At 41.8% G+C, this 16,163-nt stretch overlaps 1 protein-coding gene across 2 annotated transcripts in view; it reads right to left on the reverse strand.

Annotated features, from left to right (window-relative positions):
- The window catches only part of CASR (calcium sensing receptor), a 76,499-nt gene extending 64,579 nt beyond the window's left edge, over nucleotides 1–11,920 (reverse strand). The window contains exon 1 of one of the 2 annotated variants that reach the window (XM_004745470.3): nucleotides 11,638–11,920. The gene's annotated coding sequence lies outside the window, so the exon portion shown is untranslated. Of the gene's footprint in view, nucleotides 1–10,931; nucleotides 11,604–11,637 lie in introns of those variants that run through there. The other variant, XM_013052686.2, reaches the window with a different exon arrangement.
- Between the last annotated feature and the right edge of the window lie 4,243 nt (nucleotides 11,921–16,163).

The raw sequence follows: 16,163 nt of genomic DNA on the forward strand, positions 1-16,163 counted from the left end.
GGGCTTTGGAATTATGTGACATAGGTTTGAATCTAGGCTGGTTCAACTAACTGGCCATGAGCCCTCAGGCAAGCCATTTAACCTCACTAAACCTCAGTTTTTTCATTGTATTGGGATAATACCTAACTAAAGTTTTTGATGGTATTAAAGCAAGGTATAAAAATGCTTAGCGCAATGTCTAATACATTATGAACACTAAAGAAACAGAAAATGGTATTCCTTAGAATTTTTTTTCTTATGGTTTCATATTGAAAGCTACCAACAATAGCATATGGAATGAGGCGCCACAGAGAAGGAATTCAGATTACATGGGATACTAAAGGAAAGCATCAGGGCTACCACAAAACCACCTCATTAATGTGGGTCAGAAAAAGAGCCTTCTTCAATTAGAAAATGAACTGACTCTACAATTATGTCCTAGTGGTGTCATTTTAGCATCATAGCTACACCAGGCTACAACACAAACAAATGAGCACTCTCCTACTGATGGGCAGGGAGGAACGAAAGCGCTATGGGAAAGCTCACCCCTTTGTTAGGAGGCCCCAGCTGCTCGGCAGACTCCTCCTTCCAAGGAGATAATGACAAGTTCTGGGAAAATTATAAAAGGAAGATTTTAAGCCCTGACATGTGTAAGCTGACCTAGCGGGTTGATAGCACCACTCAAGCAATAACAGGAATAGTGACCTCAAAAAGAAGGAGGAAGGCAGGCATGGAAAGAGGAAGGGAAGGAAAAGAGAAGGGAGGGGAGAAAATAACCAAAGTGTGCAGACCAAATGAATGGGTCCTACCATACTGGCCTAATAGATTTCATTGGGGGGGGGGGAGTAGCTCCACAGATGTACAAACTGGGAGCAGGCAGTTGAGAACTCCTGACACACTTGGGTAAAGACATTCAATGAAGGATGAATGGAATTAGGAAGTAAAATAATGGAAATGGAATTTGAGGAAATATGGAAGGAGAGGAGGGTGTCTGGAAACCCTCAAAAAGAACCAGGTGTTACAGGGCATTGCTAGTGCTTCTCTGCCAAACACAGGGTCTCATAGAAAAGTTCCTTCTCATGATACTATGGAACAACAGGGTACACTAGCAAGTCATCCATAGCTGACACACAAGGGAGGGGAAAGAGGGTTAAGGTTGGCTTATTTTTTGACTTCTTGTTAATGTGTCTTGATTTCACCAAATTAGGAAGGGATAAGGTAGAAACGGAGGATAGGAAAGGAGAAGAATAGGAAGGGGAGGTGTGGGTAAGGGAAGCAATCAGTCCCCACGATAGCTACTCCACAGGGGATCCAAAGATGCAGGAGATGAGCCCTGCTTTCGAAGAGTTTCAAATTCAGTTAGAAAGACAAAAATCCCTTAATATGAAAATGCAAACATATATGATAAATGTCAAGTAGGAACATAAGTTGTGGTGAGTTTTTGGCTGTGGGCAGGTGTAGCTGAGAAAGCTTCCTGGTATAGAAGACTCGCATGGGATCTGGATAGACGATGATGAGAGAGGAGGCTCTCGACTGGGGACTTGGCAGGAGCTAGGCAGCTGAGGAAGGACTGAGAAGCCATGTTGACTGGAGACCTGGTGACATGTACCACCAGGGACAGGACAGTGAAATGGAAAGGGTCTGGGCTTTGGGGCCAAGAGGACTTATTCTTCTCACTTACTAGGAGTCCTAGTACCTCAGTTTTCTCACCTCTAAAATGAGGATGCTTGAAAGGATGAAAAAAATACTATGAATTAAGCACTACACAGTTACTGGAGCATCGTAAGTGCTTGGAAAGTGATATAAAATTTTAGTATATGACTACTTCTGGAGATAAAAGCGCAGCATAGGAAGGAGAGGATAGGAGAACAGTAACATAAAAAACAAGTTGAAGATTTCTAGAAACCTAAGTGTTCAAATAAGAAAGGTACAATGTAAAGGGTGATTAAAAATTAATGACGGAATGGATCCAAGCAAGGCTACCTAAAGTGTGGTCCTTGGATCAGCATCCCCAGTATCACCTTGGGAACTGGTGAGAATTACAGACATTTGGCTCTACTCCAGAGCTACTTAATCAGAATTTCTGGGGGGGGGGGGGGTGGAACTCAGCAATCTACATGTGAAGAATATTCCCATCCTTAAAGTTTAAAAGTCCTGGGCTGGAGGAATTGGAAAAATTTCTTGGCCAAGAGATTGGCTCAAAGTAGATACACCTGATTCCAGTTAGCTTTGACCTTAAAGTTAATCTTTCCACAAGCGCATGAAGGTTATTAATTTATAAAGAACTTTAGAGATTCTGCATGGAACGTAAAACTATGGGAAATGATTAAGATAGATGATGGTTACAGAATATGGGTACAGTAAGTGGGATTAGGTTATGTCAGTTTATGTCAGTTCATTTATGCTTTGTTGGTAATAAAGTTATAAAAAACCATTAGCCCCAAAGGTTTTCAGGGCCTTGAGGATTTTGGAGTTGTAAATGATATTGATTCATTTAAGCCACAAAACAAGTCTATGTCGTAGGTACCCTTGTCATCCTCTTTGTGTAGATGAGAAAAGTAGGGCATGGAGAGGTTTCCAAGGTTACAGGCTAATATGTGGCAGAGCAGAATTTGAACCCAGGTGGTGAGACTCTAGAATCCATGTTTTTAGCTGCTAGACTATGTTGCTTTTTCCCCGCCCCCGACTATAACTGATATAACCATTCCTTTTCTATTGGACATATAGGTTGTCTCTAGCATTTCACTTTCATAAATAAACTCTGTAGAGGACCTCTTCAGATATAAGACTCTAACCATATTCCTGATATTTTGTTTAGGACGGAGTTCCAGAAACTGAAATCCTTGGTCAAGGTCCACTTTTAAGACAATTTTAAGACAATTGTTTTCCAGATAATGTGTTACGAGGGTAGCCATTTCATCCCACTCCACCTATATTATCTTTAAAGTCTTAGTATCTTTAATAAATAAACTAGCATACCATTTTTAAAAATTCTTATTTCTTTTATTCATGTAAAGTTAAAATATTTGTATATACCCACCAACCACATGCTTTTCTTTATTTGAAAACTGTTAAATCCTTTGCCCACTTTTTTGGAACCACAGTTTTAATGTTCTTTCTATTAAATTCTATGTGCTCTTTAGATACTGAAACTTTAAACCTTTTGGCATATTTGGCCTGATTTGTTTTAGTTTGTTTTCCTTTTAATTATGACTTTTATACATAGTATTTTAAATGTTTAAGTAATAAAGTCTATCAATATTTTCCTTCATGATTCTCTGCTACTTTCACACTTAAAAAGAATTTCCTCATCCCCATAAAAAATCCTTTTTTCCTCCTCACACGTCCAAAAAGAAACTTTCCAAACTTCAAGTTTAGCTTGAAGTTACAATTTGAGGGAGTATATTTACAGTAAGAAGTTCACTTCTTCAGAAAACTATAAGAGCTATGTGTGTTCACTTTTGCTAATAGATATCCATGGAGTTGAGTTCCATGAAACCTGCATACAATCAAGAGACAGTCAGCTAGTGGGAAAAGTCGAGGGCTAGAAATAAATGTACTCAGGAACGTTAATCCTCTTTGTCATCTTGATAGTCGTGTTTTCTCTGGCAAGTCATTCCACCTTTCAGTGCCCTGTTTTTCTCATTTGTAAGATGATGATGCCTATCTTGTGCATCTCCCTTATTGACCTCCTGAGATGTTCTGAGGATCATATGAGTTAATACTAGGAAAGTGCTTTACCACCACTGAGTGCTATAGCAGTCTACATCTTGAGATTCGTTCCTTCATTCAGCTCCTCCAATGGACTCTGGGGTTTCAACATCGAATAAGACCTGTTATCTGTGCTGGATAAGGTTGAACAATGTGTGTTAGCTCTTTTAGGTCTTTTAACAACCAATGAGTGGGCGAAATGAGGTGGTTGAAATGGGTGAAGGGCTTCAAAGGGTACAAACTTCCAGTTATAAAAATAAGTCACAGGGATGTCATGAACAGCATGGTGACTGTAGTGCATATTTGAAAGTTGCTAAGAGAGTAGATCTTAGTTCTCATCACAAGAAAAAAATTGTTCATGGTGATGGATATTAACTAGACTTATTGTGGTGATCATTTTGCAATATATGCAAATATCAAATAATTATGTTGTATACTTGAAACTAATATAATGTATCTCAATTATAACTAAATAAAAAACCCCAACGAAGTAGGTGATATTAATAATAATAATAAAATAAATAATCCCAGTTTATAGATAAGGAAACTGGAGCACAGAGAGGTTAAATAACTCACCCAAGGTCACACAGCTAGAAAGCTGTAGAGCTGGGACACAGGCCCAGGCAGTGTAACTCCAAAGTCTGGACTTTAAGCCATGAGGCTGTGCTGCTTCCCAAAAGATGAAGGTGATAATTAGATAACTGCAGAGTGAAACTTTATTTGGAATATTTTCATTTTTAAGAATAAAGAAAGGGAAGGCCATATGGCCTCCTCACTACCTTTATCTCTTGAACTCTCCATTGACAAATAGTGCTAAAGGGCTCCCTCGGATAGCAGTTTGCAGTATAGGGAGGGGCCGACTAGGATCCTGACCTGAAGGAGCTCTGATGGACTGGGGGTCTGAAGCTGTGGTAAAGAACCTTGGTCTGATGGTTCCACTCTCACTGGCTCTCTCTGATCAGCTGGCACGTCCCCTCCTCTCCCTACCCATCATCTCCCACAAGGGCTACCAGACTGGAGATCTGGGTATCAAGACTGGCCTATCTGAGTGAGTAGAGCTAACTGAATGCCTGACGTGCAGCTGGAGCTCAACCAATGCTGTGGAACTAAACTAAAGGCTTATGTCGAATTACAGAAAATTTAGAAGGACCAAATGGAGGACATGATAATTTTTTCAACCATCAACTTCCATTAAGAGGAGAAAAACAACTTTTTTCCTAAGGACGACAGCTCACAATTATTGTTGGGGGGTGGGGGAAACAATAACAGTGTCTTTGAGCCTGCTTCTTTCTTTCTACATGAAAAACAGCAAGTAAACAAGAAACATGCTTGTTAGGAACTCCACCAACAAAAGACAAGGGAGGAAGAAGTCAAATCACTTCATTTTCTTACTGTTAGTAATTTTGCTTGTATGCATGTGAAAGACTTGTTGAAAGAGTAGCTAAAATTAGTTTTCTCCCTGCGGGTATCACATTACCTTTGCCCCCATCATACCGATAAGCATTTCCCGAGGGTGGAGGAAAACAGGTTTCCACCCCAGTTCCTAGGGAAAAAAATCAATTATAGATGAGAAACACATAAAAGCCAATTAATTCAGGTTACTTAACCTAAGAAATCATCATTCTTCCTGCTTTATCAGTGTAAGGAAAGATCTCAGACAGGAGCTGAGCCAAAGCATGTGGACCAGTTAAGCGGCTACCATATGCCAGGCATTGTGGTAAGCACTTTCCCTATATAGTTCATGTAAACCTCACAACCACCCTTTCAAGGAGACATCCTCCATTTTACAGATAACTAAAGGAATATCCCCCAGTAAAAACTGGGGCTCAGAGAGGTGAGGTATGCTGCCCAAAGTCACAGAGATGGACAGTCCACTTTTATCCAAATTCTAGACCGTCTAGTGTAGAGGCAGACCTTATTTTTCCTCATTTTACACTTTACCACTCACTCATTGGCCCTGCCTAATTATAATGTCTGTACATTTCTGTGGCTTCAAGTAATGATACAGTTGTTCAAGCAAGTGAATCCAACACTCAGTCAGCATTTCCTAGGATCCACGTTTGGGGGAAACAGGCACAAAATTCCCAGCAACGGTGCACCGAGCACTACCACACACATCTGGATAATTTTCCATCTTATGAAATGGATGATGTGGTTAGCAAGACTACATTGCATTATAAAATAGGGATGATCGAAATCCCCTGATTCTCACTGGCTTTAATAGAGGCACCTTAGCTTGTGCATATTGAACTGTGAGAGGGCATTTGAGAAAAAAAGAGAAAAAATTCAATCAGGTTAGTGTCAGGCAAGAGTGAAAAACAAAACTACCAGGCATGAGTGAGTGTTGTATGTGCCACTTTATGACAGTGGCAAATGGATGAGATCTAATGTTCATTCACCTTGAACTAAAAGCCTCCCAGAGATGAGAGAGACAGAGAGAGAGAGAGAGGGAGATAATGGCTTTTATTTGTTCTGGATCAACTAAGCCTTCCTGACATTATTTTATGTTGTAACATAGAAGTTGTCAAGGAGTCTTCTCAATTACAAAGACAGGGTTTTTTGTTGTTGTTGTTGTTGTTGTTGTTCTAATCATTAAGTCCTCTGCACAGAAGCACATCCTAGATACCTGATCCCTAGTCCTTGTGGATACCTGGTTTCCTTTTGTTATCCTAAAGTCATTTAGATGACAAAACCAAAAAATGACAGACTAGAATCCTACTCCCCACAAGTAATGAGTAAATGAGTTTTGTGGACTTTACAAAACTTGCAGACATCTCAAGCTTTGGTTCCTTTTCTCCATGGCCACTGCCACAGCCACCATGGTTCAGGCTATCATCATCATCATCTGAATGGGTATAATTTCTGTAAGTGGTTTCTCTGTTCCAAACTTGTCCCCCCTTTAACTCAGCATCCTTATGCAGCCAGAATGATTATGGTCTAAATAAAAACGCTCATTAAGTCACTCCTCTACTTAAAACCCTATAGTGGCTTCCTTTGTATTAGGATAAATAATGAAAAAAAAAAAGCACGCCAATAATAACTAGATACATAATCTGTGCTGGGTACTACACGATTTATCCTCAGTTCTTGCAAGAACCCAATAAGGGAGATGCAACCTTCATTACCATTACTTATTGAGGTCAAGATACTTAATCAAAGCCTCACAGCTAGAAAGTGACAGAGCTGTGACTCAAACTTGGGTATGTGTGCTTTCACTGTGCACATTTTAAAACCGGCATCTATCCATGTGATGGCACGCTGGTTCTCCAATGACCTGGTCTGCTCACCACTCCAGCCTCATCCCTTCATGAGCTCCTTTTTGCTCTTTATGCTTCATCTCTTTGAGCCACTTGCATGTCCTAGACCTTGGCTGCTGTTCCACACTTCTGTTTTTGTTTGTTTTTCCACACAAATCCCTTCTTTTATAATGCCCTCTTTCCTTTGTTTATCTTGAGGAATGTCTCATCTTTCAAGATTCATCTCAAGTGTTAACTCATCCCTGAACCTTTCCTCAACTTCTCCTCTCCTTGGTGAAATAGACCCCTTGGCTCCCTGTGTATCACGTTCCTTAATTATGCTTTCATTATGGCAACCACAGCGCTTTCCCATCCTTACATGAGTAAGTATGAGTCCCCCGTCTTAAACTTCTATGAATTCCTCACCTGCTGGGACTATATCTTACTAATCCATTTTATCCATAGTATCTAGCACAGTGATGGGCACATAGAAGATTTACAGCAAATATTGTTGGATGAATGAAAATATTTGTTCACATGTGAAGTATGTTGCTTGGTCAGAGCATCCCACGTTAATACATTGTGAAATTTATATTGCTTTTACTTAGAGCATCAATGCAATTAGTAATTGTTTATCTTTACTAAAGGACTGAATATGAAACTCTGAAGAGGTACTTGCAGCTTTAGAGTAACTGAACATTTTGACATCCTACCAATTACAGCAGTGGTTAAGAGTGGAGAGAAGATACTGTAGTCTATCTGCCACGCTTCTTTTCACTGGGAAAGTGATAACAATGAGTTGTCATGTACAAGTCAAATTTGGTATGGCAGATACATGCATATCTATGTTAGCAATGGGAATATAGATCATTTGTTTTTGAACCATAATGCACATATTTTATTATGCATAGTAAAATAAACAGATAAGAATGAAATTAAACACTTCATTTAAAAGCATGAGTAACAGCAATGGAAAACCATGACCAACTTAAGACAGCACAGATGATACTGTGACAGCAAGGAATCCTTTTCCAGAATTTCAGAAATGCTAGTTCTACATGTATACACATGCTGTATGGCAAACACTACGTGGCAGCCAGACTTCTTGATTACTAGCAGCCAAATGCAATTTCTAGCTGATACACTCTGCTCCTATCTCAAAACCGATTATATCTTCAATATTTCCACCTACTCTGGAATCTCAGCTGAAGGGAAACCTCCTTGAGAAACCCTTCCTTGGTCTTGCAATACAATCTGTATACACCCTCAAAGAACTTTACTTCTTTATTTTAGGGAACTTGTTTTAATTTGTAATTACATATTCAATACTTTGTTATTTTATTAACAGTTGCTTCCCTGATGCATCTATAAGCTCCAGGAGATCAGAGATCTTTCTTTATTTTTTCACCATTTTTTCCTCCAGTGACTGACACATAGCCAGATACTCTATAAACATTATGAATGAATGAATGAATGAATCAATCAATCAATCATTGCCATGTTCTCTTAAGAATTATACCTCATTCCTTATGAGACTCAAGCTGGTAGTCAATTTATTCCTCCTCATTATTTCCCTTCTCTACCACAAGGATCAGTCCTTATTTTCAAATCTCCCTTACTCACCTCCATTCAAAAAGGCTTCTTATGGGGCACCTGGGTGGCTCAGTGTATTAAGCCTCTGCCCTCAGCTCAGGTTATGATCTCAGGGTCTTGGGATCGAGCCCCATATTGGGCTCTCTGCTCAGCGGGGAGCTTGCTTCCCCCCCCACTCTCTCTGCCTGCCTCTCTGCCTACTTGTGATCTCTCTCTCTCTGTCAAATAAAGAAATAAAATCTTTTTTAAAAAAGTCTCCTTACAAGTGCAGCTTCTCCCCAACCTGAACTTTCTGACACGTGTGGGATCCAGGTCTAGGTAATGCAACATGAATAAAATGAACAAAATAAAGGAAATGTAGTGACTTAGAGTACTTATTAGGGTATTTTATTTACTTTATTATTTTTTTAAAGATTTATATATTTATTTCAGAGAGAGAGAGAAAGCAGGATGGAGGGGGAGAAGGAGAGGGAGAGAGGGTCTTAAGAAGACACTGTCCATCCAGGGCACCAGGGTGGCTCAATGGGTTAAAGCCTCTGCCTTTGGCTCAGGTCATGATCCCAGAGTCCTGGGTTCGAAACCCGAATAGGGTTCTCTGCTCAGCAGGGAGCCTGCTTCTCTCTCTCTCTCTCTCTGCCTGCCTCTCTGCCTGCTTGTGATCTCTGTCTGTCAAATAAATAAATAAAACCTTAAAAAAAAAAAAAAAAGATACTGCCCTGAGCACAGAGCCTGACTAGGGGTTCCATCCCACAACACTGAGGTTATGACCTAACCTGAAACCAAGACTCGACCACTTAACTGACTGTGCCACCCAGGTGCCCCCTATTAGGTTATTTTAAACACTACATAACTTCTAAAAAAGCCTATTAGTTCTTAAAAATAATTCAAACTACTTCTATTTTGTCAAATAGATAAAAATGGGTTTATTTGCTGATTTTTTTTCATTTCTCAATACATTTTGGCCTTGCCTAGTAAAAGCGTTGGAACAGAGTTGATTGTGCTGATTGTTAGCAAGAAGTTACGCCACATGTGCGGTCTCATAGCAAAATTATCTGGAGATTATTCCTAAATGCCAGGGCCCTATGCTTCAGGATTCTTCTCTTCTCAAGAATCTTGGCCTGCTCCTCCCTTCCTACTTCTGTGTTCCTCTCTAACCCTTCTTCTACATTTCTCCCCACCACCTCCCCACCTCCGTTGTCTGCCACAAAGCTATGTCCCTGAGCCCCTTCACAAGTATAAAACATCCAGCTTTTGAGGTTCTTTTGGAGGAAGAATCCTCTGCCTGCCACTCTGTTGGGCCTGGGTGGAGAAGGGAGAAGCTACTAAGAGCCATAATTGGCAAAACTGTGTTTTCAGGAATAGGAACTCCTGAGGTGTTAATTCCTGGAAATCAAGCGCATTTTAGGAAATACCCTTCATCAATTCCCCTCAGTACCAGACTCTACTTAAGTCACACTTGGAAATTCTAGTTTAAGGAAAAGAACATACTTTAGCACTCATCATGGACTCTTCCCTAAGGCTGGGAGAGTTAAGTAAAGTAAATGAAGTGTCCTCTCAGTAGTGGGCTCCCTACCCCAAAGGGCTACCCCAGTGAAAGACTTTGAAGACAGCAGGGGCTGTGCCAGTGGGGAACACTGGCGATTATGAGATGCAGGCAGTGGCAGTGATGTCATTTTCTTCTGGTACTTTCTTTAGGCAGGAGGTAGGATAAAGAATCAAAAGGAGGGGACAGAGCAAGAATAAGAAAGGACATGAGTTAAAAAAAAAAAAAGCTACAAAGTGGAAGACAAGATTTTTGCAATATTTGATTTTAAAAACCAAGTGCATGTGTTATCTGTTAAAATTACAGTTTTAAAATAACCTAAAAAATAATAAATGACCACCTACTGTCTGGTACCTTTTATTTTTCTCCACAGGGAATGTGGCAGCTGGTGATCAGGTCTGACACCTTAATTTGGTGCCACAGAGGCAGTGTCCTCAAGGCACCTGGAGGCTTTGGCTAAAGAGGCTGGATGCTGACACGGTGGCCCTCCCTTTCCATTGCGAACATACTAGAAAGCTGCCCGGTCCCTTGTTAAGACACAGGGAAAGGGAGTTCTTTCTGACAACGCCACAGGCAGAAACAAGGCGCAGGCATAGCACACTACCCACAGCCCGTGTGTTGGTACACACTCCCGTTCAACCCAAAGGGCGACCCCCAGCAGCTTCTGCGGGTAACTGAACAGTCGGTCCTGCTCCTGAAGTCTTTGGTCTTGACTTCCCTCAAGCCACGCACCCGGTGTTCCCGGGGTTGAGCTGCTCCGACGGGCGCCCTTCGTTTGCTCCTGAGCCCATGCGGTCCCTGGACCCCGCCACTGCCCATCCTGCATTGTGGCACTTTCCGCCCGCCCCCCTCGCGTACCTTGGTCCTACCTGCAGCCCTGGCCCCAGCTCTCTCACCAGGGGCAGCGCCGGCCGGTTGGCTGTGGATCTACACGAAGATGGGCAGGAACTTGAGCTCGGACGCCAGGTGGGCCCAGCAACCACGGTCTCGGTCAAGGTCTCGGAGAGGCGCCGGCTGTCAGGGCAGCCACCGCAGCCCCCGCAGACCCTCTGGGCGGCAGCCGCGGCTCGGGCCTCGGAGCTCCGCCCCTCTCCCGCTCCCCGCCCGCCTGTCCCTTGGGGATCCCAGACTGCGGAGCCCAGCTCCCTTCGGAGCCCACTCGCCCGCTGCTCCGTAACCTCGCACCCCTGGTAACCCCAGCACCCTCACGGTCTTCCCAGCCCAGATCCAGCTGCGCTAACTCCTCTGGAGCCCGGCGCCCAGGGCGCCTCTTCTCTCCCCCGGGGGCCGCCCACTGGGTCTGGTTCCCGAGAACAGCGGGTCCCACGCTCAGGTCCTCCCCTGTCCTCTCCGCACCAGGAATTTCCCGGACCCCAGATCCTGCTCCCGCAGTCGGAGAGAACCCCTTCCCTCCTCCTCGAAAATGGAAAGAGGCTTTAAGACGTTGGGGGCTTGCGACTCCACTAACGTTCTCTGTGCCAACAGTGGGAAACTTTTCTTTTCTTTTTTTTTTTTTTTGTAAAAGACCAGAGAGCCACAGTAAAATAAATACAAATCCCATGCCCAAACTCTTACTCATTCTGTAAGACTCGGGTCAAGCGCTGTTTACGCTGCGAGACTTCCTCGGTGCTCGAAAACAGCTCCCTCCTTGCTTCTGCACAAGCTCCTGCTCCAAAGGACTCGAGATCCTGCTCCGCCAGATGCAGGCACCTGTAGCTTGTGGTTTCCTGCACCGACCCGACCCTGCGCTCCTGGTAGACGGGGGGACCGATGCCTTGCTCATTCCAGTCCGGGGCGCCTGGCATAGCGCCCGCCACCTATCAGACGCTCGAATATTTTTTCAGTAGGGAAAATTAATTTCTTTTGTAGAAAACCCGTGTTTTTCTTTTTATCCTCAAACAACACATACCCCTTTGGGTGGGCAGTTTGCTAGCATCTATAAAGAATGACAAAAATTATTATCCCTTTGATGCAGTAATTTCATTCTTGGGGAAATTTCCAAAACAAAATAATGTTCATGTGTAGATGTTTGTAGCAAGATTATTATCTTTTTACATAAATTAATGATAATAAGAAACACAAAAAGCAAACAAACAAAGCCAAACTGTCAACAATAGGAAATCGGTTAAATAAATTATGGGAGGATAACTTAATGAGATATTGCACAATCCTTAAAATGAAAAACATCAAGGCATGTGTGCCTCAAAATGTTTTTAGAACAAGAGGGGAATAGTTATTTTTAAAGGAAAAGATGAAGTAACGTGGTGAAGTGTTTACAAAATAACATTAAGCATAGTTACTAAGCTTAACAACTTCAAGTAAAAAAATCAAATTTCTTCTCTGTAAAATGGGGCTAACACCTTGAGGGATTCTTGGAGTATTAAATGTAGTTAAGTATTTGGGGGAAATGCCGGATACATAGTGGTTACTCCACAAAAAGTTTCCATTTTCTTGGTTCAAAGGAGCATAGACTCAATGTAATCTCTCAAATACATCCTCATCACAGCCAACTTCTGCCCATTAATTTACTTCCCCTCGAAGGCAGCATAAGGGGAGTTGCATAAATGTTCAAGCACCAGGATAAAGTGAAGAGGAGAATCTAGTTAATAAGAATAAATGCCAAGCCCTCCTTCAGGCCCAAATGCCCAGCAATGCAAGTTCATAGTGGGGGATTTGGCTCAGCAGGCGTCCATATCAAGATGTCTGGAAGATTGTAGTTGGCTACACGCACAATGTAGTCAGTGCCCAAAAGCTGAAATAATTCCACCCCAAAACTGAATAACACTGCAGCCTTGGGCTGAATTAATACTTTTCTGTGATCAACTCACACCTGGGCATCACGTTTAAATGTCTTTAAGACATTTAAGCTCTTCACTCTGAAGAGCTTTTATTACATTTTAAAGAAGAAGAAACTGAAGCTTATAGCAGTTAGGAGGTGGCAGAAGCATGACCTGAAATCTGAGTCGTTTGACCACAGTCAAACCCTTTGCCAGTGAGTTCCAGTGTGTACATCTCCCACCCGGGATGTAGTAGATGGCTTTGAGTGGTATACAGGTGAGGAAATTAAATAACAGTGGATCACATGGTGAAAGAAGTTCTGTCCTTTTCAGTTCTCTCCACTCTATAGATTATGCCTAAAGAAGAACAATCGTTTTTGTGATTCTTTGTCTTTACATTTCTCTAACACTTGCTAATCTGTTTTTAACAAAGAGAAAGCCTGCCTCAGGCTCAACATCTTTGCTAGGCAACAGTTCCTAAGTAGAATTTAATATCATTGCTTTTGCTTCCTTCTGATATTATTCCTTACACTGTTAATTTCTGACTGATACAGGTTTTCCACTTACAAGATGTTGTAGCTTTCATTTAAGGTAAATTTACTTACCTAAGAAAATTGGGTAACCTCAAAAAAAGATATTAAAGAATGAATAAGACCAGTGCTATTTGGATATGGTAGAAATGGCCAAATGATGAAGGTGGTAACAGATGCCTAACCTTTGGGAAATCCTGCCTCACACTCCGTTATGACCAGTGGATGAAAGGTGTGGTGGGACAGGTTTCAGTTCAAAATGAACGGGAACTTTTTAAAAAAAAATTTTTTTTTAAATATTTTAGTTATTTATTTGACAGACAGAGATCACAAGTAGGCAGAGAGGCAGACAGAGAGAGAGGAGGAAGCAAGCTCCCCGCTGAGCAGAGAGCCTGATGCGGGGCTCGATCCCAGGACCCTGGGATCATGACCCGAGCCGAAGGCAGAGGCTTTAACCTACTGAGCCACCCAGGCGCCCCGAACGGAAACTTTCTGACAATCAGAGCTGGGTGAGAAGATTTGAAAGGGCTGCCATGGCAATACTTACCACATTGCGCTCCCTTCGGGAACTGAAGCGGAATTTAGATGACTGCTTGTCACTAGTGATGGCATGGGAAGGCAAACACACTAGATAGTTTATAAGCTCTGACGTTCCTGCCAACCAGGAGAATCTGAGATTCTTGACAGCAGAGCTTGCCGGAGACTTGACCTCTGGAAAAACTGCATTTTTAAAAAAGTCACATTAACTCCCATTGAGGACAAATTCCCAAAGAAGGGTTCCAGGTGAACTTTGAGCAACAGCAGCATCAATGTGACAATTGTATTATGTATGAAACACTGGTAAATTACTCTGAAGGTAATTGCTTTGAAAGAGATAGCATTTGGGGAAGGGGGTTTGAAAATGTTAGGGTGTTTGTTTACAATTCAATCATCTACTCTTTAACTTCACTTTCTTCTGGTATCGTCTGTATTCATAACGATTTCCAAAGACCAGGAGGACAGGGCATCTCTTCCTTCTTTCAAATATCCGTATCTGCCAGTCTCATGCTTGTGTGGTGTCTGCTTGCCCCAAAGCATCTGTCTCTGCTGTTCATTTTGACAAGTATAAAAATGCGTATGTGTGAAAAAGGTACACAGCCGTTAAAAAGTGACTCTGGTGTAGGAAATTTACTTTACAACTGTATGGGCTAAAAATTCATCAAGTACAGGATCACTATCAGACTGTCTTAAAGCTTCAGAGTATTTGGCACTTGGAATATCTTAAGATGTCACTGGGGCCTTTTGCCTCTAAAGGCAGGAATCCTCTTAGGATCTTACACGACAGGCAAGCTAGAAGGAAAAGAGCAAACAGATTGAATGAGTAACTGCCCCCATTAGAATAACTGCTTTCAGAGAAGCTCATTCAATAGACAGCTCTTTAGGTTAGAAAGTTCTTTCTTAAGGCTTCCCTGAAAGACCTCTCTTTCCCTCTCATTCCATACCCAGTCCATCTGCAAGTCATGCTGGCTCTAATTTCAAAATACAGCCAGAATCAACCTCTTTTCTCCACCTCCAGCACTACCAGCTTTATCTAAGCCAGTGTCCCTTAGAAAACCTCCTAATTTTTCTTGCATCCTACCTTGCCTCTCTGCAATCTGTTCTTCCCTTGGCACCTGGAAGGATACGTTTGACACAACTTGGATTATGTCATTTCTTTGTTCAAAACCCTGTCTGGAATGACTTCCTATCTCACTCAGACTAAAATCCAGTAAAATTCAGAGCCCAGACAAGCCAGCGTCCTCTGGCTATTTCTCTGATCTCATCTCCTATAATCCTCCTTGGCTCCCATACACTGGTTTCCTTGTTGGGTTTTGAATATGCTCACCAGATCCTGCCTCAGAGACTTTCATTTACTTTTCCCAGTCTGGAACATTCTTTTTGATCTCTATTCGAGTGTTACCTTTTCAGAGATGCCTTCCTCTGGGATTCCTATCCCTTAATAGCATAGTCCTTTTTTCTCCACACATCATCCGTTTCTTTATTCTGCTTTACCATATTTTAGGGTGTTGTGAACTTTATATATGGCTTGAGGGAAATAAAGTTGAAGGGGGAGAGGTGATGGGGTCAGAGAAGTTGGAGCAAATTGCAGCCCAGAACACAACTTAAAAATGAATACGTAATACTCTGTTCTTTACAAACGCGTAGGAATCTAGCTGCCATGAATTTCTCCTTGGCTGTCTTTCCTCCTGGATTCCTAATTTCCTATGTTATTGCTAGAGGATGTTCTCACACTCTCATTTCTAGCCCGTGTCCTCTTTCACCCTGATCCCTCTTAAGATGGACTAAGAAACTCAGATGGGGCCTAATCATTTTGTTTTTGTTTTTATTGAAGTGGAACACATGTTTAGAAATATGTACAACTTGACCAGCACTTGTACCTTTTTTCCATTTGGTAAAAACCCCAGAAAGTAACCATTGTCCTGGTTTAGAACACCGTATTTATATTTATATCAATGGAATCGTTGAGTAAATACTCTTTTATATTTAACTTTTTTCACTCAGCAGCTTGTGACATTCAACCATATTGTGCAGCACTTTGTTCCTTTTCATTGCTGTGGAGTATTCTCATATGACTGTATCACAATTTATTGATCCATTTTACTTGATGGGCATTGAGTTGTTTTGAGTTTTTAACTATTACAAATGATGCTGTCATGGATATTTTGTGGTGTACATGTGCTTGCATTTCTGTTGAGCAATATATCAGAGTAGAATTACTGGGTTAAGATAACTAAGAACTCTCATTTACTACCGG

Source organism: Mustela putorius, unplaced genomic scaffold, assembly GCF_011764305.1.
Source record: "Mustela putorius furo isolate JIRA1106 unplaced genomic scaffold, ASM1176430v1.1 tig00003834_pilon_pilon_pilon, whole genome shotgun sequence".
In the NCBI taxonomy this organism is placed as follows: domain Eukaryota; kingdom Metazoa; phylum Chordata; class Mammalia; order Carnivora; family Mustelidae; genus Mustela; species Mustela putorius.